This window comes from Copadichromis virginalis, linkage group LG7, assembly GCF_057382275.1.
Source record: "Copadichromis virginalis isolate Kocher_CV1m ecotype Utaka linkage group LG7, C_Virginalis_male_GT1.1, whole genome shotgun sequence".
Lineage (NCBI taxonomy): Eukaryota > Metazoa > Chordata > Actinopteri > Cichliformes > Cichlidae > Copadichromis > Copadichromis virginalis.
In genome coordinates this window covers 24,981,635-25,005,545 of record NC_140624.1, presented here as the reverse complement: position 1 = coordinate 25,005,545, position 23,911 = coordinate 24,981,635, and positions in this window count along the sequence as shown.

Here is a 23,911-nt window from a genome sequence, read left to right as displayed (position 1 = left end):
ATATTACCTCACACTGAGCAGAAGAATGATGTGCACCTGTCACTGCTTTTTCTCCCGTGCTGTAAAATAAACACCCAGAACGTCCTGAGGGGGGAAAACGATTGCTCATTTCTTTGGTAGTGTGTGTTATTATTCTTGTATTTAGACAGGCAGCAAAGTTACCAATGTAAAGAGAAAGCAGCAACAACATCATTTGAGCTGCATTCCCTCTAATCATTATGGTAACACCCTGTCATCCCAGGGCTGATAGAGATTTCACGCCTTGTGCCAAAGGGATGTAATTTCCTCTCATGGATGGCAGACAAAGAATTACTCTCGTAAGTGATGGGTGCTGGCTCCAGCCAGGTAGAAGACAGTGATACTTTTTACTCTTTGAGATTTTTTGGCTGCAGGTCACGTGAATATTAAGGATGACAGCACTGGAAGGTATGCAGAGCAGCTGTTGGTTCATGCACAGTACCACGCTGGTACATTGTTTGCAGTGTTGAGTCAGACCTGTAAGACACACCAAACGACTGGCAAACCCTCCAGCCATTTTTGTGAAATTAATTTAATCATAAAGAGTGTTGCAAGTGTTCCAGTAACCAAGTTAGATATTTAGAATACAGACTTGTCATAAATTTGGATATCTGCCGATACCGATATGAATCCGATATAGTGTTTTTTAATCAACAAAACTGTTTTTTAAATATATTGCTGCATTTTGTATAAGTTCATACTCAAGTTTAAAACAACAACTACACTAAAGCTATTCTGTTATACCTGTATGCAAAAAAAAAATTTCATAGTTCAGCAATACTGATCAATCTAATAAACTTAAACCTACACCATCCTCCCTATTCTGGTATTTTAAAGAGTACTTAGCATAAATATTAAGCAACCTAACTAATAGGGTTCCAACTCCCAGCAACAACAAAAATAAATAAATAAAAAATAGGGAACCACCCCTCACGCTCCACCTCATGATGCTTAATCGACGTAATCAACCTTAATTTGATGCAGTGTGAAAAAAAAATGCACAGAAATCAATTATTTTTCAAGAAATATTAAATAGATTCAACATCTTTCTTCAACAAAATTGCAGACTGCACAGATGGTACCTTCCCAAAGGAAAAAGTACTATAGCTTACTAGGGTATATATATATATATATTAGACTTAATAGTCACTATATACAGTAATTGACTTCTATTCATTTTACATCAAATTAAAACTTTGGCTGTCAGATAATTATTTATTAAAAGCTCGACATTTTAAATGAGAATAAGAAAGAAAAGTATGTCTTTGTGCCCCCTTTTCCCTGTTAATGCCCTATCAGCCCCCCTGGCTAAACTTTGCTAGATCCGCCCCTGCACAGTTACCAGCGTCAGCTACGTAGAAAAAGATCCTCGAGTAGAAAGTAATATTAAATAAATTCTAACAACAGCTGATCAAGCTTAAACGTGCTGCTGTTGTTCAGCCGCTGGTTTCCTCTTTCTGGTGCAAAATGGGCCAAAAGCAAACTAGAGACACGGACTCGCGACAGAAAAGCCGATCAGCTGATCATTAAGCAGTTTCATGATTGAAGTAGCAGCAGGAGAGGCAGTCGTTTGTTAAGCTTAACGCAGGAATGCTTTACAAACATTCAGAGATGGACTTACACACTTGCTTTACTTCTCTCGGGATAACTTTGTCGGAGATGAAATGCCGGGTTGCTAGCGAAGCTCCAAATGCTATCCAGACCACCACAGGTCCCGCATGCCACAGCCGCTCTATCACGTGATGCATACTGCTCCGACGTGCTAAAGTTCTGAGGTGAGTTACGGCGTGTTGCAAGTTTTGTGAGGTGCTTTCGTGATATTTAATGGATCGGATTACATTTTTTATTTTCCTCCGATATCCGATCCAGTAATTTAGGTCAGTATCGGACCGATACCGATACGTAATATCGGATCGGTCCATCTCTACTGGTTACTCTACTCTTCTGAGCTCTCAAAGCGCTTTACACAACTTTTGCATTCACCCATTCACACCAGCACATTTTCTTAGTGCTTTCTAACAAACATTCACACACATTCATACTCCGATGGATGCATCGGAGAGCAATTTGGGGTTAGTATCTTGCCCAAGGATATTTGGCATGCAGACTAGGGGGAGCCAGGAATCGAACCACTAACCTATGGTTTACACATTTATTTATTTATTTAGGACAGTGCATGTTAATGAACATAAATGTAAAAAAAAATTACATGAATGTAAACATACCAGATTATAGCCAAGGGCTAATTTCCATCTGTTGTCCTTAAGCATAAAAATAGACATAATAATTCATAAAAATTCATCATTCATTCATAATAAAAACTCCATCACCAAACTCACACATACACACCATTCTGTTCCCAAATAAAACCTTAAAACTATACAACTCATACATGATCACACACTTGATTTGTCCATAACCAGTTTTTAACCTTTGCCTTAAACAAATTGAATGTCGAGCATTCTCTAATGGGTTGAGGAAGACTGTTCCACAGATGGCCACCCTTAACAGAGAGGACGTTCTGCCCAAATGCTGTCCGTCTGTGGGGTATAAACAAGTCTCCTCGGATTGAAGCTCGAGTGGTCCTGTCTGAGCTTTCTTTATGCCTAATGAACTGCTTTAGTGGTTTGCCAAACAAGAGAAGCATCACTGGTTCAGTGCTAGGAGACGACACAAATCCCTTTGAACTTGCTCTAGAAGGCGTATGTGGTGTAAAAAAAAAGAAGCAAAATCAAACACGCAGAGCTGCTTACTGAAAGTCCAGCTGCTAGAGCAGCTCTAGTATTGGTATACATATAAAATGCATGTGCTTGTTTGACACCCCTGTTGTGTTTCTCTTACACCATCTTTGAATGTTACTGTTGTGCCGGCCTTCTGCTTTGGGCAGGGCCTGCTGTCCCTTTCTGTTTGTCACTGTGTTGTCTTCCATGTTCCTGGTAGGCGGGGTTAATCAGTACATCTGGGAGCACCTGGCCAGTCTCTCTGGAGCATTTAAGAACAGACTGTCCTCGTCTCTCATTTATCTATCACATATTTGTTGGTTTGGCTTTGGCCTAGTTGTTTGAGGTTTTACAACACTATGCAAACTTAACAATCCATCGCCCATCTGTCATGGTTCCTGGGTCATACACCCAGTGTTATGGACTCTCTGGTTTTGTTCACTTTAATATTTCTAGTAATTCTGGCATGTTCCTGGGTTTTGGCCCCAGCGTTCTGTGTTTTCAACTGATGATTTTAATGTTTTGGCATTTGAATTATTAGTTCCAGGTTTTAGTTATAGGTTAAGTCTATTTGATTTGCTTGGAGTCCCCTTCTTGCCTCACTATGTTCCCATGTCCATCCTTGTCTCTCTGTATCTTGTCCTGAGTCTCAATAGTGAAGTTAGACTTGTCTCTGTGTCTGTTACCCTTTGTCAATGCAGTTGTGTCCCCGTGTCTGTCTGTTCTGTCTGTGCCTTGTAGTTTGTGTTGTTTTTCCCCAGTCAGTCATGTCTCCATGTCTGTTTCCCTTGTTGTCCATGTCAGTTCATGTGTTGTAGCCTCTATGTTTCCCTTTGTATTGTGATCGTCTCATATCCTTTGTGCATCGTGTTCAGTTTTGCTTTCCCTTGTCTCTTTACTGTATTCAGCTCAGCTGTTTTTTCCTAGGTATCTCCACTTTGCCCTACTCCCTGTTGTGTATTTAAACTCTTGGTTTGAATTCCTCATTACTCTTGCTGTGTAACCCTCAGCTCCTGGTTTCCTAGTCCAGCTCTGTCCTGGCTTATGTATTTTTTATATTTCGTAAGTTAACAGTAATAAAAGTTAAAGTGGTTTCACATCCTGTCTCCTGCGTCCTGCACTTAGAGTCCAAAACCTGCCTTCAGCACAGCGATACATGAGAGCATCCAACTACTGACACACTGATAACTGATTAACACACCTCATGGAGTATTATGGTTTTCCAAATTATCTGGTCGATAAATCGCTAAAATTTGGTTTAATTGTGTTCTCTCCCATTATTTGTCATGGCACTTGAGCCAGACTCTGACACTGAGAAGTATGTTTGAGAAAGGTGGCTAATCACATACAGTACCTAAAGTGATATTGATACATTAACAGTTTGACAGTGTTTTAATGATGCAGATTGCTAAAGCCTAATTTGAAACATTTTAGAAATGCATTATTATAAATTTACCTTTCCCCCCCCTGAAAACTCTTGAAATAGTACAGACCTGCTCAAAATTTAGAAAACATTTACTCTAACTTCATCAGTTTACGAGTGTTTCATGGTAATTTTCTCAGCGTGGAAGATATCAGTCTTCCACAATCTACTAATCTTTTTAAAGTCAAATGATTTCTCATCTTATGTTTCCAAAGCTGATCCAATCCTCCTGATAGTGCAGAATCCCAGACTTCATATCCAGACAGAGAAATCTTTGTGCAAATTAAACCAAAGGTGAAAATGTGAAATCACTCAGTTGTGCAGCGGAAACTTTTCACAATACTGTGGCCATGAATGGTGCCACCTTTTTAACTCTTGTTCTGAATCACTTGTTATTTACAAAAAAATACACTAGACAGCCTCTTCCGCCCTTTCTTTTTTCTTGTCTTGAACACATCCTTCATAATCGGTAATGCATAATAAAACAAGATATAATCAGAAACCCTTGAGTGTGCCCAAGAAACCATTTTTAGTTTGCACCCTGGAAATCCCATTATGACATGGACGCACATGGACTTGTACCTCCACGATGTGCATAAGACATCATTCTCCGTGTTGGTGTTGCAATAGAACATCTGCATGACACCTTAATTTTGTCTTTAGATACTTCAGCAACAATAAAAGTGTATTAAAATCTGACCCAAAAGAAAAAATCACACAGCATAGACCCATGAATGTTGCTAAACCAAAAAGCGCATGTCTGATCAAATACCTTCAGGCTTCAGACTGCTGTTTGGTCTCAAGGTCATCACCACTGATACAGTTTGATCTCTTAGAGGTCCATGCTGGAACCATAGCGTGCTTAGAAGATTTGTATCTGTTGTTTTTCTTTGTTGGTCAAAGGAAAGCTGAAAGACTCAACATGTCTCCATCATATCTCCACGAATCTAAGCTTTTCTTTTGCTCCCCAAATGCTAAAAGTGTTTAAAAAATTTTTGAAAAATTAAACAGGTCTTTAGATGATGCTGGGTTGTACAAAAGATGCAGTGAGGTACATGGAATGACATTGGGAGTGCACTAGAGCCACCGAGGAGGCCATCTCTTGTACAAAAGGAGTGAACTGATACATGAACCTTGTTTATGCTCCAGCTAGACACAAGCATATCTACTCTAATTAAAAAGTAAAAAACAATTCCACAATCTCATATTTCTAACATTTATAATGGATAATAATGTGTCGTTGCAAATTTTCCGTGAATTAGAATGTGAACTTCATCATTCAGGAGGTTTACACTTCTTTCAACCATAAAGTCTTACTCGTGCTTCAACCATGACACAAGTATAAGGCTGGTCTGACACACCCGGCTCTTCCATGTGAATCAGCACATCCTCCTCAAGATGTACGTACACACACACACACACACACACACACACACACACACACACACACACACACACACACACACACACACACCATCCCACGTACTGTATCCCAAACCACAGCAGTTCTGACTGGAAGCTCTGAATAACCGTTTAAAGATGTCTGTTTTTTCTTTTCTTTTTTTTAGCTGTGTGTGCTCCATCACACTCCATTATGCAGAGGAATGTGAGGGCTTGGCTTTTACTTGGCAAAAACAAGATTTGAGAAACTATGCAGCTGAAGGATATAACAAAAACACACAGCAAACTCATTTTTTTGGCAGAGGAATTGTCATTATGCTCATTAACACAAGGTTGTTTATGTCAAATGCCAAAGCTCCAAGAGATTTGTAAAACAAAGCGTCCAAAAAGGCCAAAGAATAGAACTGATATCATTAAACCTGAATATTCATCAGCTAAAATGTGGCTTATAATGTTCATTATCATGGCAGTCTTGAACACATACAAATTAATCAAATATAAAAATAATTTAATGCTACAGGCAAGTTGGGGTTTCTAATTCGAAAGACCTGCATTTGTGTAGACTGTGGCACTCAAAGACCCTGGAGGGGAATACATATTGAAAAAACCAAATACGGCTTTAGTCATGAAAATTCTCTGTTTTTTTTTTCACTTCAAACTGGAAAATGACCTGCAAGCGTTTGATGACTTGAAATCTGATCACAAAGACTTCATGACTTCCTGTTCTGCCTGCAAGTTATTGTTTATATACCAAAAACCTAAACTGTTCCCAGACAGTAGCTGATAGTTTTAAGATTGCACTTTGGCAATATGAGCAAAAATGTTTTCCCTCTTGGCTCCCTACATAGGCTGTAAACAAGAGCCTACTCAAACATGATTGGTCAGTAGTCCTTGGACTAAAAATGGGCTGCAAATCACAACGATTTGGTACAAAACATGGGGCGAACATGCAAACTCCACAAAGAAATGCCTTAGCCAGGTTTTGGAATTGAACTTAGGACCTTTTTCCTGTGAGGCAACAGTGCTAACCACTACACCACCATTCAAACTAATGGATAACATTCATGCAACTAGCATTACATGTTGAAGGTTAATGAAAATCACAGTTATGGCACAAAAATAGTTTAGCTTTAGGCAATAAAACACTTGGTTAAGAGTAGGGAAATACTTCAGAGATGAAATGCTATGCTAACTATGTGTAGCTTATACACCACACCAATTCTTCTGCCGACCTTGTCCTTTGTGAGTGTTTGAAGACTGAAAAATGAGGTATTGTCTGATATTTATCTCATTTCTAAGAATTTTCAACAGGGTTGCAAAATGTTAACAGTGGTTTTTAGATCCTATTTTTATTCTCTTTGGCGGCTGCAAAATATTGGTTAAACTAAAAAATATATGACTGCAGGTGAGATTGCAGTGGACTGTTTTCAGGCCACGGTGGGTTGAGATTGCTGAGATTTATGAGAGTAGTAGTTTGAGACCACTTGAGTCTCAAGACCACCTGAGACCACCTGAGTTCAAAGTTGCAGATAAACCCTTAAAACCTCAGACTGCACAGAACAATTACCTTTTTGTTCTGTTGCCATTGTGATAAAGATTACTGTTATGGCGATGAGGAGCTAAGTGCCCTACTAGTTCAATAATGCTGGAGATAAACCTTTACAGGATGTCATATTCTGAACAAATGTGCTTTTTTTCAATTGAGTTTCTGACTTATATTGTTTAGATTGTGAGCAACATTTTTGATAATAAATGTATCCAAGTGCTTCAGTGGGTCAGTAATGCAGCAGATAAACTGTTAAAAACACATTCTTCACCTACCATGTAAGGCTCCCTGCTATCAATGTGCTGTATTCTCATTCCTGAAGAACTCCACACCTGATACACACATGGAGGGTGTGGTGAGCTGAGGAGTTATGAGCCAATAGACATCCTGGCTCACTCACACATAGATGCATGCACACACACATTCTCCGGTAGTTTTCCAGAGAAATCTAACCCTTGAGATGTGAATGATGCTTTCACACAAAATGGCCACCGTTGGACAGCTTTCAAAATGCTACAAAGCTTTCTTTTTAACACGGTGGGGGAATCTCTGGTTTTAATGATGCTACTTTGCGAGAGGGTTTCCCCCTTAAGACATAGCATGCGACCTGCGTAACTTTCACAAATACAGCGCTCCATTGTCTTCGCTGTGTGCACACACTGAGCCACGGCTGTTAACCTTTTATTAAAAGTAGATAAAATTGACTTTGAGACTTTGATTTAAAAAAAAAAGACTTTGATAAGGCTAAGTCTTTGATGCATGCCCAGTAAATCTTCTTCTTGCAGGGTCGGCAGGTTTTCAACAGTGGTTTAAGTGATAGTTGGTGTGTGTAGCAGTGCAGCGAAAAGAATCTTTTCAAATCAACTGACATAATAATTTGCATTTGTTATAATAGAATTATAATTTCTATTGTGAGCGCCTGTAAATTTTGAGTGTAATCAGCTGACTTATATTGCTGCTGCTGCTGTAAGATTCAATGCTCTTTGTGAATTCATCTAAGTGAATTCAATGAGCTATGAGCAGATGTTACTACAGTTGTCGTGGCTAATTTCCAGCACTGGCAGTATAAAGCTGGAATAAAGGTGGAATTTTATCAGACTTACTCATTTACTGAAGAAACCAGAACACCAGCACTTGTGTCCCTAATTAAAGCCTACTTTAAGATAGAGCATAAAGTTTTTGTCCATGTATTGCTGATGTAAGGTTTATTAAAGCCAGATAAAGACATCCTGGTTATCCTGAACTTGCTCCACAGTCCAGGCTCCCGATCTTATTTTTGAGAATTAAAGTTAGAGCTGATGAATCGCATAGAAACACTTTCAAAGCTGCACTGTCAAGATTTGTAAGAAATGTGTATCACAGAACATGTGGGTACATTGGACAGACACAGATCCCTGCTAATTGAGGAAAACTTCAGTATAAAGACTAGAATTTCCCACTCTAAGACTGGAGCATAAACCTCTTGGAGTGGTTGCCATTATATTTGTGAGATAATTTAATTCAAATTACCCTTAAGGCAACAAAATTGCAAATGAGGCGTTCATTTCTCTGACTGGAATTATCCGAGAAGATACCTGGCAAAGAGCTATGGCCTGCAGACACCTGTGTTAGCACCCTTTAAATTGCCATGTCTGATTTAAAGTTCAACATTTGACAAAAAGAAAGAAAGAAAAATAAATTCTAAGTAGTGCTGTCAGCGTTAATCTTGTTAAAATGACGTTAACGCCATAACCAGGATAACGCGGATCGCCCTGTGTGTGTGGGCTGCACAGCTAATGCGTTAACGAGCTATCTGCGCTAACGAGCTAACGTGCTAACGTGCTGACTCCGTGCAGCTCCACGCATTGGGATATCCGCGTTAACTCGCTAACAGAGATTTGCTGCGTTAATGCGGTTATGGCGTTAACGTCATTTTAACGAGGTTAATGTTGACAGCACTAATTCTAAGATTAAAATCAGAATTCAGAGAAACAAATGCATTACCTAAGAAAAGGTTTATTTTTTTCAGTGGCCTTCTTTCTCTTCTGCATTAGCTTATCTGTACTAGCTCCCTCCTCTGTACTAGCTTGGCAACTTTGACATCTGCTCCATGAAAGCACATGGAGCAACTTGAATTTAGCTTATTTCCAGTTTGTTGTTTTAAATAGTTACATTTTTCTGTAAACCATGTGTAGTATAGAGTACACCTAAGACTTGTACTTGCTCAGCTTACAAAAAAATTGCAAATAAATTTATCACACTTATAGCTTTTTTCCACTACTCCCTACTTGGGTTGGCTCCGCCCCTCGCGTTTTCAGGGTTTTCCATAAGGTGTTAGTACCCGGTACCAGATACTTTTTTAGTGTCTACTCGGCCGGGATTCCAAGCGACCTGAGGCGATTCGAGGTCAACAGACTGCATAGCACCGAGTGACTCGTCAGTGGGCTCACTCAATGACTCATGAGAGCGTTGCCTTCACAAATATCAAAACCACCATTTTTGAAACCCGGCAACGAGGGAAATGACTGCACTAAAAACAACAGAAAGGCCCCTCAAGTCTGATAAAAAAGCCATTAGGTATCTGCTTTCTGAGACAGCCTCAAGTGGACACTTGAAGAGCTGCAGTCTTACGTGTTGAGTTCACGTGCTGACTCAATTTTTCTGCATAGGAATAACACCATGACATTCAGTAGCAATTTACAAATGATCAGTAAAAGAGATGGTTTGTGTGAAATTGGCAATGTTTCTGAAAACCATCATATATCCAGAATTTGAATATACAGGACAAAAGTACCATGCAGAGTACAGTTTGTTTGCTATCGTGTCATTTACATCTAGGTTTTGTATATTTAAATAGCCTGGGAAGCTGAGCTCACTGCCAGGGTGATGCGAATGATAAGGACAAGTGTCTGGTTCCCATTTAATCCCAATGGTACGTTCTGCTGAGGAATCTCCCTGTGGTGAACTGGTTTGAGTGGTTACTATGCTGCAAACAGACGGTTGCTATGTTGGGAAGCAACCACAGGGCCAGTCAAACAAACATCCCTTCTCTGAGTCACAGGCCACCTCCCCCCCATCCTCTCACTAGTGCACGGAGTTCCCTTCCTAAACCTGACTCGTATGTAATTACGCCTGATTTCTCGCTCGCTTACATTCAGTTCCCCTGTAATCTCACATCATCCAAGCCCAGACACTGCCCCCTCTGTTACCTTCTTCCTTACCCTAGCTGCTCTCTCTTCACCATCAGATAGGCTTGACAAAATAGCTTCTGGATGATATTTTTAGGGGGTCACCCCCTCCCATTTTCTTTCCACCTTGCTCCACAAATAAGCAGTCCACTCCCCTTCTGGAGGAGGAAAACTCAATTGACTCACTCATTACGGCCTCATCTGGCACGCATAGTTCAGCCTACTGACCAAGTGCAGCTGTTTGCTTTGCTTTCTTCATCAACAGACGATGAGATGAAGACCAGATCAGAGCAGCGGAGAGCCGTTAGAAATCTGCCACCATTTGGACTGAATTTGAGCCTTATTTCAGAATGCCAGTTGGAGTGCCTGCTGGATAATGTGAGGAATCTAATGCCAGAAACACGTGGAAGCAAAAAATGATCGTCCATCATAAATTCTACATATTTATTTATCCCAAATTACCACCAAATATATGTCAAACTACATTAAATGCTGTTTAACGACAACTTCAAGAATCCGATTTTTGTTTTCTTTTAGGAATATCCTGTCCTAGTGGCTATCCTATACACTTTAATCCTTATCTTATTTTCCTCTGAAGTAACGGAAGCAATGGGATTTTATCTAAAACTGTAAGTAAATGCTAAATCTGCCAGAGAAACCTTAACAAGGTTTCTGGAACTGCTCGGTGACATCATTAACATCCATTAAATGTCAGTCACTATTCATAGGTCAGCCAGGCTTTGTATTAGAGGGCTGGACTGTGTTCTTTTGGGTCTCATCGTCACATGTGTGCAGACAAGGAACATTCTCAGAAAAAAGGGAGTGTAAGAAAGAGAGACCACACACCACAACCTGCAGAGTGCAACTGAATGTGTTTGACTCATTTTTAAAGATTACATGTGGTGAGAATAACTCAGAGGAAGAGAAGAGGGAGCCATCAAGCAGCAGCCTTTCAGGGGTGTGAAAGGTGACAAGAGACAGAGGGTGGAGATAAAAAAAAAAAAGAGGAAGAATGTAAAATGAAAGACTATAAATCCATACACATTTCATAAAAGCTGTAACAATAAATTTTGTTTATCTGGAATGGTGGGAAGATACTGATGAAAAGAGTGCCTTTAGGAAGTATTACATCTTTTTTTTGCTGCAGCTGTTGACACACCAGTTTGTTGTCTCTGCATGTTTCATCGGTGTTGAATAAAGGAATGATATATTAGTTAAAGATTATGAGGGAATAAATAAGAAGGACATGGGAAATTCTGTCATACTTCAAAAGAGAACTCAAGACTTGGTTCAGTCTTACAAACAATCAGTGGATCAGATCAGACTGAAAGGTGAATGATGGGATTTTAGCACAATCATTTTGGCAGGAATTAAGATGATGACTATCATAAAATAAGCAAATAGCCATTAAAAAAAATATTGCACATTATTGGGCAGAAATAACCCACGACACACAAGCAATGTGTGTTTCTTTTGCCTTGAACGTACTTGGGCATTTACTGAACTTTTTCCCATGTGAAGGAGTTGACTTACCTGCGTATTAGCCAAAACACAGGTCTGTGTTTTTTTCAAAGTACAAAGAGGTGCTTATAAATAAATATATTACCAAATTAAGTTTACAAATCCCTTTCTTACCATCCTTCATAGTGGCCCACCCATCGTAGGGTACACGATATGACAACCAGCAACCTCGAGATCTGAAAAATGAAAGTGGCAAAAACTGCAGTTCCTGCAATGGTCATTGGTGACAGGAGAATGATGAAGCTGAGTATTTTAGAATAGACTAGAATAGCCCTTTATTGTCGCTGTTAGGGATGGGTATCGTTTAGGTTTTATCCGATACCGGTGCCAAATCGGTACTTTTGAAACGGTGCCGGTGCTCAAACCGGTGCTTAAAGAATGGAGAACACAAAATTGGTCCAAAAACCTCTCATGTTCAGCTGGTTTTTTGTAAAAAGATAACAATGTTAGCCTTTTCTGCAGCTATGGGGCATATATGGTATCACTCTTGGCTGGAAGCAGTGCTTAAACAATGGAAAAAAACACAAACTTTGTCCAAAACCTCTCATGTTTAGCTGTTTTCCACTTTTTCCTTGGTCATTTTAGCCTTTTTGGCCAGGGTGAAGGGAGTATCTGCCATCAAACAAGAGGACAGCCGCATGTAGTTATGATGATGTTTGCTAGTTCACCTTACATGCATTAATGTAATAACGTGGTTAGCCTACTCAACGTAACTTACACACGAACATTAAGCTACTCACGCAGAGAAGAACGGCTGCTGCTGCCATCATCATCCTCATCATTTCTGCTACACTGGCAGGGCTAGGGGCCAGGACTCTACTCTTCGGGGTTTTTGGGGGATATTGCTAACTCCGGGTCAGATAACAGGCAACCCACGCACAGTAGATGCGCTCGGTGTGAGGTCTTGCAGCAAGCTATCATACAGCGCATTTCTGGGCTTTAAAAAAAAAACGTTATGCGTCGCCAGGTGTTTCATCAGATTTGAGGTGTTACCTCCTTTGACAGTATCACAGTATCAGCTTAAAGCACTTGTTGCAGGCTGCTGAGTTTGCATATTTTGCTGTGAAGTACAGCCAGACTTTTGACCGCTTTGCCTTGGGCATTTTTAATCTGTAGCTCTGCTCTAAAAGAACGCACGTACCTGGCCCCGCCTACTATCCTCGGAAACGTAAAATTATTGGCTAGAAGTGTATCACAGCTCAGGAAAAAAAAGCACCGAAATAAAGCACCGAAATGTGCGCTGCTTTTCAGTCTGGTTACTACCGTTTATGTCAGAACCGATGCCATCATGGCACCGGACACCGGTACCCATCCCTAGTCGCTGTACATGCACAATGAAATTATGTGTTAGGGTTAGAGCTTTACAGCTTAGTTTTAAAATAATGGTTTATAACTAATTTTCTCCTTGATAGCAGCGATGCTGAGGGATGAAGGGGAATAGTTTTAAGGCTTAAAGTTAGAAACTAGGTTGCTTTAACTAAAAGGTTTACCCACATGGGGATTTGAAGTTGATCACTCCTTGGCTGCTTCTCCACTAAAGAACCAAACTAAGTTACTGAACCGGAGCTCTCACATCATCTATGTGGTCTTTTGAACCTTTATAATTTTAATAAACTAACATGTAATAAAGTTTTCCCACGCTACATCATTGCAATAATACCTAATTTTACAACCATTATTTATCTCCCAGTAAGATTTCTGATAGTGTTAGTGCTTTTTTTAAAAATGTAACCGCACCAAAGAAGAATTTATGATCGGTAACTGCTTATCAAAATTTTACTGATAATAATAATCCACATTAACCTTAATTAGCTCTTGCTCTCATTGCCGAGACCTTGTCAGATATGAACTTCTTCAATTGTTGTCTGTCTGCTGGAGCAGAAACAGTGACACTGAGTTTTTGTTAATTCATCTTAAACCCTCGTGTTGTCCTGGGGGTCATTTCTGACCACGGGATATTTTATTTTCACTCAAAAAAACTTGTCTGGCAAAAAAAGTAAAGTTTCCCTGACAAAAGATGAAAGAATATATCTTTAGTAAATGTGTTGTGTTATTTAAAATTTGTTGCACATCTACATCATCCCCAAACACCAATCACAGACTTAACATCTGGCTTCTAATTCGCTCCAGTGAATGTTTAGTTTAACTGGTTAGAGAGTCATTATTTAAAGGGATTATTGCACTTGCAAGCAGATGTAAAATGGCTGCAAACTGGAACATTCAGCTCCTTTTATAGAAGACATTCTTTATGACTTTGTCATAAGAAAATTACTCCAGCAGACACTGTGCACATGGACTCTGACATTGTGCATCAAATTTTGTCTGATCGCATGTTTATTTTCAGTTTCTGTTAATTTTAGAGCAAATGTCTGAGCTTTGCATCTCAAATTACTCAATTCACTTTTGGCCGTTGACGTTCTCATTTCCAGAGAGATTATTTGTAGATGAGACTCCCCTGTGAACCTCTTGAGCTTAATCATTCATCATGGACCATGTGGATGTTTCTGCTGAGTTTATTACTTTTTATTAGCACAGCTTGTGGTGTGTTATTTCTGCAAGACTACTAAATCAAGTCAGTCAGACAGTGCTGAATTAAATTTATAATTTATTTAACTCGTTTAAAGTTCATTTCGGTAAGGGGTCTTCTGAAGGAACACAGAGGACTGATATTTATTGAACATTTGTCATGCAAAAACTTTTGTTTTCCAATTTTAGTCCATTCTGCAGGTGCAGATCTGCGTTTATGAAACCCTATTATATGGTGTATGAATGTATGTGACACACAACCAGATTATAACACTTTAAGTTACTTTAAAACTATTCTTAATACTACATTTAAAATGCACTTCCAACTATCAAGGACCTTACATATACCATACAATAAATAGTTCCCTCACAGTGCTCTGATATGTCCTCCGGACTGTGATATAGTCAATCTGTGTCTCAGTAAAATCAGTATTTGCTACATATTAATTAGGCACTTCCATTTAAAAAGCTCTGACGAAACAGAAAGTTACCACTCAAACACAGTATCTTGTTCTGCCAGAGATGTAAACACTGTGTCAGACTGAGACAAGCCCTCGTCAACATCCCACTCAGGAAGTGGTGTAAGGCAGATAAGGAGGCAACGGGAAGAGGGAGCATCGTACAGATCAAATGTTCACGTATTTGTATCTGTACACAAATTAGCCATGAACTAAATACAAGCGGCTAAGTTCAGGCTAATTAATAACAACCAGGAAGTGCAAGGTTTGTTTTCTTTGTGCAGCTGAACATGAAGTCACAGGCGTTATCTTGGCCTCTCAGCTCCCCGGTCTCCATGTCTGCCAAGATTTGATGGGATTTTCTAATTGAGCTGCATAGGTCAGAGGTCAGGCAACTGTAGAGCCGTAAAGGTCTTCTGAAGGTCACCTCACTAATACTGGCTTGCAATAACTAAAGGAAGAGAAAACAGTATTATAGTGGTATCCTAATTTTGTCAAGGAATTAAAACATTCTCATTTCAGCTGTATGCAGCTTTGGTAAAAGAGAGGGAGCATTATCAGCCCTCTTAGCTAGGTAACAACAGTGCCACAATTAACCAAATATACAAAGGCAACTTGAAATGATTATAAATCATATAATGCATTTGACTTTGCATCTCTCTGATAATTTGTGTGTCTAAAAACAATATAAATGCTTTTTTTTTTGCTTACACAGCAGGAGAAAAAAAACATTAGCTCTTCAGTGATGGAGGTGGTTAAATCAAGCGCTCTCATCAGTAATGCTTAGGGTGTTAGTTGTGGGGTCAGGCAGTCTCGTTCAGCCATGGTAGCTGATGGACACTAATAGCTCTCCGTGTTTTTCTTTGGGTAGCCTGTCACCTTTTGCTTCATTAGTTGCCAATCTGTCTCTGCTGCCGTTTTGTTCTTTTGCAATTTTTAACACCCATTGCTCTATTCATCAACCTTTCACTTCTTTATTTCCTCACTCTTTCAGAGCACTTCTAGCTCACTTGCTTCTCAGCATGCTCTGTTTTCCTTGCTGTTTATTTCTCTATCATCCTTTGCCTTTCTCCCCTTTTCCCTCTTTCTGCAAGGCTTAGCCACTAACATCAGCAAAGAAGTGTCTATATAAAGCCTCCCTCGCCCATCCTTTGCCCTTCCCACAATCCTCTGTGCCTCTCAACCCAACTGACCGACGCAGAGTTTCCTGGCTTTGGTTCAGGAAATTGCCGCTCCAAAGAAGGAGGAGGAGAAGGAGGAGGAGGAAGAGGAGGATGGAAACTTAGAGACGGCTTCTTTGCCTTGGATACAATAATAAAACACACGCAAACACACAGTCACACAACCACACGCAGACATTCAGAGATTGAAGGAGAGGAAATACACACGCCTTTATAAGCTGCCTCGACGTCTCTGTTATCAGGACATACTGTGAGAACACGGAGATACTTGAATGATCAAGAGAAGGAAAGGCAACATTCTGGAGGTGTTCCTCACTTCTCTCTTCTTCACTCTGTCTTGCATTACACTTGCTCTCTTCTCCAGTCCTAGCGTTTCTCCATTCCATCACTTTTCTTTCCCAACTTTTCAGATTTGTATTCTCTAACTGAATATTTGTTTGGGAGTTCAACAGCTTCTGTAATAGAGGTGTAAAAATGTTTGCATATACAGAGCTACAATGTTAAGTATCCCATCAAAGAAACACAAGAAGTTGTGTTTTTATTTCTCACACAGAGGTCAAGTTTATACTCAACCCAAGCAACTAATACAAATTTTGATCAGCAAGGATGCTTTCCCTTCTCTCGCTTCATCAATCTCCCTATTTCTTAATTGCAAAGGTTTTCTGTTGCCACTTAACCTAAAGTCTCACTATTCTTGAGCTAAAAGCATTAAGATGTAGTGATCGTCATTTAACTTTTTGATAAGATTTTGTTGACCTGACAGTTAATATGAGGAAAACAAATTTACTTTGATATAACAATATACATGTTTTAAATTCTTAATAACAGAAATAGAGCGAGATAGCGTCAGCGTTCCCCCTTCATTTTCCTCTAAACACATCTCGGTGTTGCCATTTTAGGCAGTAAAAGAAAAATGCATATTTCTTCTCTGGTGCTCCTCAGTTGGGTTGACTCATTCTTGCCTTTGAGTAACAAAGTTCCCTTCTTTCTCTCTGTATGACTGACCAGTGTTTTGTGTGCTTGTCGTACCATTAAAAAAACATTTAAAGCTGATTAACTTAACAACACGTATGTAATTTGGTGAAATAACTATCCACAGGATCATTACAATCTAAACAAAAAACTTTATGGAGGTGACAGTGCTAGTTAATGGACGGACCCTTCAACAAAGCATGCAGCAGCAGTGGCCATGTGTAGCTCCTTCCCCTCATCCCTCACCAACTTGTGCCAACTGGGAATCCTCATCCCCACACTATGGAGTCTTGGGTGGTAAGTAGGCTACGTGTGTACGAGCATGCCTACACACATTCTCTACAACGAAAACCAGGGAAAAATGTGCGCTAACACACGTTGCCAATCCCTTTAGAAATAAACAGAATTACTCAATGAGTAACTCAGATACACATGTATGCACTCACTAGCTCATGTACACACATGCTCACAGTCAGAAACCACAATGCAGCCAGTCAGAATACTCTGCAGCTGACGTACATCCTGCCCTGCTCTGCCTCTTGCCTTTCTCCTTTTCTGTCATCAGCAGTGGTTCCTATGACAACAGGTTGCTTTGGTAAGGAGATTACATTTTGGATGGGGGCAGGACAAGTTTGGATACTGTACTGGGCTCTAGGACAACACAGGTAACAAATAAGACATCAGACACAAAAAATGTTCTGTAGAGAGAAAGCATGAATGAACTGCTGCTTTTTTTTTTAATAGTTGTGACCGTGATTCAAATCGGCTCAAATTTTAACCAGAGCAGGATTCAACATATGCTTTTAGTAAAAATACTACAAACTTCAGTGGGTTTTTAGTCGATTTTGATGAGTTTCTTTACTTTGATCATTTAAATTTCAAATGAATAGAAATGTTGTCATGCATGGAAACCCCAAATCTTAGTTCTGACTTTAGCAATAGAAAACACACACTGAAAATGAGCTGCAAAACTAAAGAAAGATGGATTGTTATAAAGGAAGAAAAATGCGACTTTATAAATGAGCCATCAAATAAAACCCCACAGAATAAATTGACAGCCTCTGACAGTTTATGCATTTGTTTAAAAATTGTGAATGTATCTTTAAAATTTGGCAAGAAAAAGTTTTTTTGTGATGCAAACTGTAGGATATCACAGGGTAGTGTGGATGCTGGAACTACAAGTTTTAGCTCCATAAATAGCTGAAGTCTAATTCAGTATGAGAATGATTGCAGTGTCTTTATAGCTCAGAGCCACGGTGATGGGCTGCAGTATCATAGCTTTGTCACAACTAACTCACAATCAGAAAAAAAAACAAGTGGCCAGAAAGACTAGAAATGTTGTCTGCCACATCTAAAGGAACTCCGTGGGATGTAGTACATTTGGTCAAAAGCCTGAGAGGGAAACCCTATCATCTCACGAAATTCCTTCCACAGCCTCTTACCACACCCTCACTCAGTCAGACACACACACACAGACAAACGCAATGTTCTAACATATGCATTCCTGTGACCTCACATGCGCTCTCACACTGGAATCCAACACAGCCTCATGCTCAATCGTGGACCTAAAGGGGAAAGCCCAGGAAAGAAAACAAACAAAAAAACCCAAACAGAGTCTAGATTGGGAACTTCACAGTCCCTGCATTTCTGAGGACAACCCTTCAACCAGATGGCTGCACGAACTACGTGATGGAATACAATTTGTGTGCATGACCACGTTTTGGCCAGGAGCAGGGATTTCCTCAGTCTGTTAGTGGAACACTTCTTTGCTAATGGGGCTTTTACTTGATGTGTGTAAATCTGTCCATAAGCCCGGCCGTGCAGGCATACACCCTTATCCTCTGGCTCACTTTGTCCCATGTCAGAGTGTTGTCTGCTGCCTCGTAGCAGTGAGGATATGACGGAATGTTTTGGAGCGTTGGATGTGAAAATGATACCCCAGAGAGTGTTCTTGTGTTACCTAAGTAGGCCTCTGCTGACTGCTTCCATGTATTGTCACCACAGGGGGGAGAAGGAGGGGAGGTGGCTGCAGTGGAGGGACTTGGCAGAGACTCCTCTAATGGATTCTTTCTAACAACTTAATCAGGAGGGAAAATATGAAAACACAATAGAGGAAATGATCCCAGAGGGTGTAAACCGTACTGTATACTTTTTCCTTTGAGCTGACATGGGAAGACATGTCACAGATTACCAAGAAAAGCTTTGATGTGATTGGACAAGCTTTTCTTGTGCCTGAAAACAGGGAATCCTCTGAAGGGCTCTGTAGAAGTACAACCAACCAGAAAACAGGCCAGCCTGTTTACTTGGTCCCCACATCTGTGCCTCTATTTTAGTGCAGTCATTCAGTAAGTAATGCTCCATTTAGCTAAAAGTATGTTTGTTAGGTAAACAAGCATACATGCGTGGAAGAAACTTTTTTTTAACGTTTTTTGCAACATTAGCATTGCTACTTTTAACAATCAAAATTTAAATTAAATTTAAATTTAGGATAAATAGCAGACATACGAGGCTTTAGACCAGTATGTTTTACACCAGGGCACTGATTATACCAAACACACTCACATATTAAGAAATACTTGAGTTTGTGTCAGTAGGGCGTCTCTGTAAATTACTTGTACAGTGAGCAGTTGCAGTTGTAAATGAGAAAGTTTGTGATACTGGCAGTGTTGGACAAGAGTATGCCCACATCTGCTCTGGGTCTTCTCTCTTGTAACTGGGGGAGCTGGCCTCAGGCCCAGATCAACCAAGGTTTCTAATTAATTTAAGGGGTTAATCTTGTTCTGCTCATGATCAAAGTTCAGCCTGCCGTCCCTAGCTGACCTTCCTTTTTGCCAAATACTGTTTAATAGCTAGCGATGAAGCATCTGGAGTTAATTTGGAGGTTTCCACTGCTGGGTAACGTCTGCTTTTTCTTTTGTGTAAGTTCAGACTAAAGGAACAGGAAAAAAAGACAGCGAGAGAGAGACAGAGGGATAAAGACAGAGAGAGAGCGAACCATGAACTTCTGTAACCAGATATTAAACCATAAACGGCATTATCTAGTTCAGGGCAGCATCTGTAAAGCAACAGGAAATCATACACGTCAAACATGCCTTTTGTGTGGAAAAGGACATGTTGTCATTTTAAATAGCTCGATGCTGTATTATTATCACTTTGACCTTGAGATTAATTTGCTGACCTTGAAGTTTCTAAGGCTTTTTTTCTTTGACCAATAAATCATTAAGTGGACCTTGAAAACCTTGGAGGATATCAGGCAAATTGTAATGGATCGTTAACATGACCCCACTCTACCACTCTACAAAACTGTATTAGAATTCATTCAAAACTTTTTGAGCTTACACACACACACACACACACACACACACACACACACACACACACACACACACACACACACACACACACAGACACGCAAAGGCTACCAAAAACATTGGTGGTGGTAATAACTACTTTTCTTCATGCCACTATGATATGTTATGACACTATTATAAACATACAAGTAGACCCCTGTAGGTCAATAGGTGGAATTAGAGGAGCTGTCACACAGCATAAACTTTCCATGTAAAAAAATTCTTTGACATGTATCCTGTGCGATGGTTTTGGAGAGTAACTTCAACAGACAAAAATAAACAGCTGGAGCAATAGTGCAGATAATATCATGGAATACACATTTGTATTCAGTCTGCTGAGTTCATCTGGAAATGGTGGAGAGCAAGCTGGTTCAAAAAAAACCCACACATACACAATCTGTGTGAAGGTTGTACACACACATAGCCCAAGGTGGTTCAAACATTAATGTGCACTTTATGTGAGCAGAAACAACGCAACACTATTTACCACTATTGTGAACAGGTCCACACACAGTAACACATTGTTCACAATCTACTTGGACTGAGTGCTAAATACAGAGACATGTGTGGCCACAGTGACCACAGGAAGAGCTAAAGCACTAATTCCTTCCATGGCTCCATGGTACTTCACATTGTTAGTAGATAGGATTTATCACAGTGAGCGGAGCCAAGTGTATTCTCCAACAGCCGCACAGAGAAATATTGAGGCTCCACTCACTGCCTGAAGAGAAATGGTAAGGGCTTTACAGTTGGGATAATAACTGTCCTGTCTCCCTTTGCAAACCCTCTTCTTGTACCTTTCACTCTCAGTCTGTCATGGCAGATTGTTTCCCCTCCCTGAGCCCAGTTCTGCAGGAGGTTTCTTCTTGTTAAAGTCGCTAACTAAGAGATCATCCTTCTTATCTAAAGAAGGCTTCAAAGTGGGACCTAATCAGTAATGCTATGGTATGCTCATCTTTTAGATATAGCTCATGGCATAAATCTCTGCATTGCCAGTGAAAACATTATGGCAAATGGTAAAAGCTGACAGTATGTTGCACAGAAAGAGAAGCGAAAATGAAGGTTATCTATCTTTTGGTGTAATTTATTTACAGAATCTCCAGGTGACACACAAACTGTAAATAAAAGATGAATACAGCCACTGTGACATCATCCACTGGTTATATACAACCCGTTGTGAAGCTAGAGATGAGACTTTTTGGTGTTACATTCTTCATGTTGTGAACCGGTACCAGATAAATAAGACAAAATAATCCACAGATGATTTAAAACTTTTGCAGTCAGAGAAGTTGCCTCCTGCTGGCCATTAGAAAGACAGCTTTTATTCATCTGGACTTAACTGTTGCATTTTGTCATACAGTTGTTTACTTACTGATAAAGATATGTTAGTGTCTTACTCAGCTGCTCACACAATCCTTAAACCAGGGCAAAGAAAATACAGTACCACCAGGAGACAGAAGAAGAAAGGAGGAGCCCAAAGGGAGAGGTATTCTGCACGTGTTTGGATAAGGGTGTGCTGGGTTTTGAAAGCACGAGTAGGGCTGGGGAATACCTTTCTTAAAAAGTTAGCGAGATTGCACAGGATTTTCCAGTGACCTGTGTATTACACTGAACACTTCTTATCTTTTAATCACCAGCTGCAAGACCAATGTGTGTAATGAACAATCACAGAAAGAGGTAAACACATTTTCCTAACATTCTTTCTTGGGAATGGTGCCAAAGTACAGCAGTAAATCACCAGGCATACAGCGAAAGCTGGAAATTCAACAATGACTGCCTTGTCTGTGTTTGTGCATTTGTGTAATGCACTACAGATTATGCTACATGTGTGATTCTCATTCTCCTGCTGCTGTGCTTTCATACCTCAGTGACTTTAATTGAGTCCAATCATGGAGACAGAGTCTCACTTCGACTTGAATTAGTTGTGGAAAATGAGTCGGCTGGCTCAATAGATGCTTGTTTTCAGGGACAACACAGGGAAACACATAGCTCAGTCAGCACAGCAGTCTGCCTGGGCTGCCTCGATGCTGATCTGAGCTCCAGATCAACATGTGAAGCAATCTGTCATGTTGAGTGAGATCTATTTAGAAAGGGGAAATCACTTAAGCAATCAAGGATATAAATACAGCCGAGTGCAAACAAATTATGGTTTTGTTTTTATATCTAACTGGTGTAGTTCTAACTTTTATTTATATTCCATATCTAACTCTAACCATAACACTTCTTCCACTGTCATGACTTGGAGTGTAGCTGAGGTGAGGACCCAAGTGCAGAGAAGCAGAGTGCAGGAATGAAAAACAAGCTGTCTATTTAAGGCTGTTACAAAGTCTCTAAGATGAAGATTTAATAGGAAAATAAAGAAAGTCCACAATTTTACAAAAGCACAAAATTCAGAAAGGTAGACAATAAAAGCTAGAAGCTACAAACTAAACAAACTTAAACAAATCTTGCTTTTATTAGACAGTCCAGGTCATCATTTTATAGATTATGTTTCTTAATCTCCAAAAGACTCACAGTGTTTTTAACTTTTACTTTACTTTAAAGCCTGACAGCTTGTTATGTTTTCCTTCAAGTCATACAACAAGCCCAAGGCCAATAAGCCCAAGTAGTAAAAGACAATGGATTTTTCTACATATAAATTGTGACATGTTTGCAACATCAAATGTACCTAGAAAGTGGGACCATAAAACGTACTATACTGGATGTTCTTGTGAGTTTCAGAGTGTTACACCACACCAAAACTCTGAATTTTCTTAAGGTATGATGTCTTCTCCTTCCCTGCAACAGCTTTGTTGCTAAATGAGTACTTAAAGCTGATGTCTGTCTACTCCCAATGCCAAAGACATGCTCAGCTCTGCCCATCAAGCCTGAATGTGTCCTAACTATTACCTAACTTCCAAAGAACGAGAGGAAAAATGACAAATGCTGCCAAAGGAACTCTTTTGATGTGTCTCAGTTTTATCAGAAACATAACACTTAACTGTTCGAGAGATCAGCGCAGGCCAAGAAACAGCAGAGATTAAGAATTTCACTGTCATCTGACATCTGGGTTTTTTGTAAATATACTTTCCCCGTATGCCTCTCCTCTCTGGAAGGTAACAGGTCCAAGTATGAAATGTGGTGTTTACGTCAGTGACCTCTAGAGTGCTTTCTTTACCTGCTGAGTATGAATGTTATGCAAAAAGAAGCACTGACAGATGATGCAGAGCAGGTTGGCCCAGATGCAGACAGCCAGTGTTAAACACATGGATTTATAAAGCACCGGATAAACATGACGAGAATTATAAGAATGTGAGACAACAACTGCAGCATAGTTAGGTTTACCAGTTCAAAGGTTTATGTATAGTTCTTTGTCATGCTTGTGTGCGTGTTTGTATGCATATATGTTGCACCTATGCACGACCTTGTCAGATTTTCATATTACAAAACTTTCTGGCTATGGAGCTTAGCTGATAATTATTTGAATGGAAACATGCAGTTGCAGAACTGACAGGAGCCGGACAGTTGAGGTAAAAGTTGAAGTGATTAAATTAAAACATAGAGTACACTGTTATCTTGTTCAATTTCAGATACATCTGGTAACATTAATAAAATAGTTTTGGAGGATAATCTGCGTTTTACCTGTGTG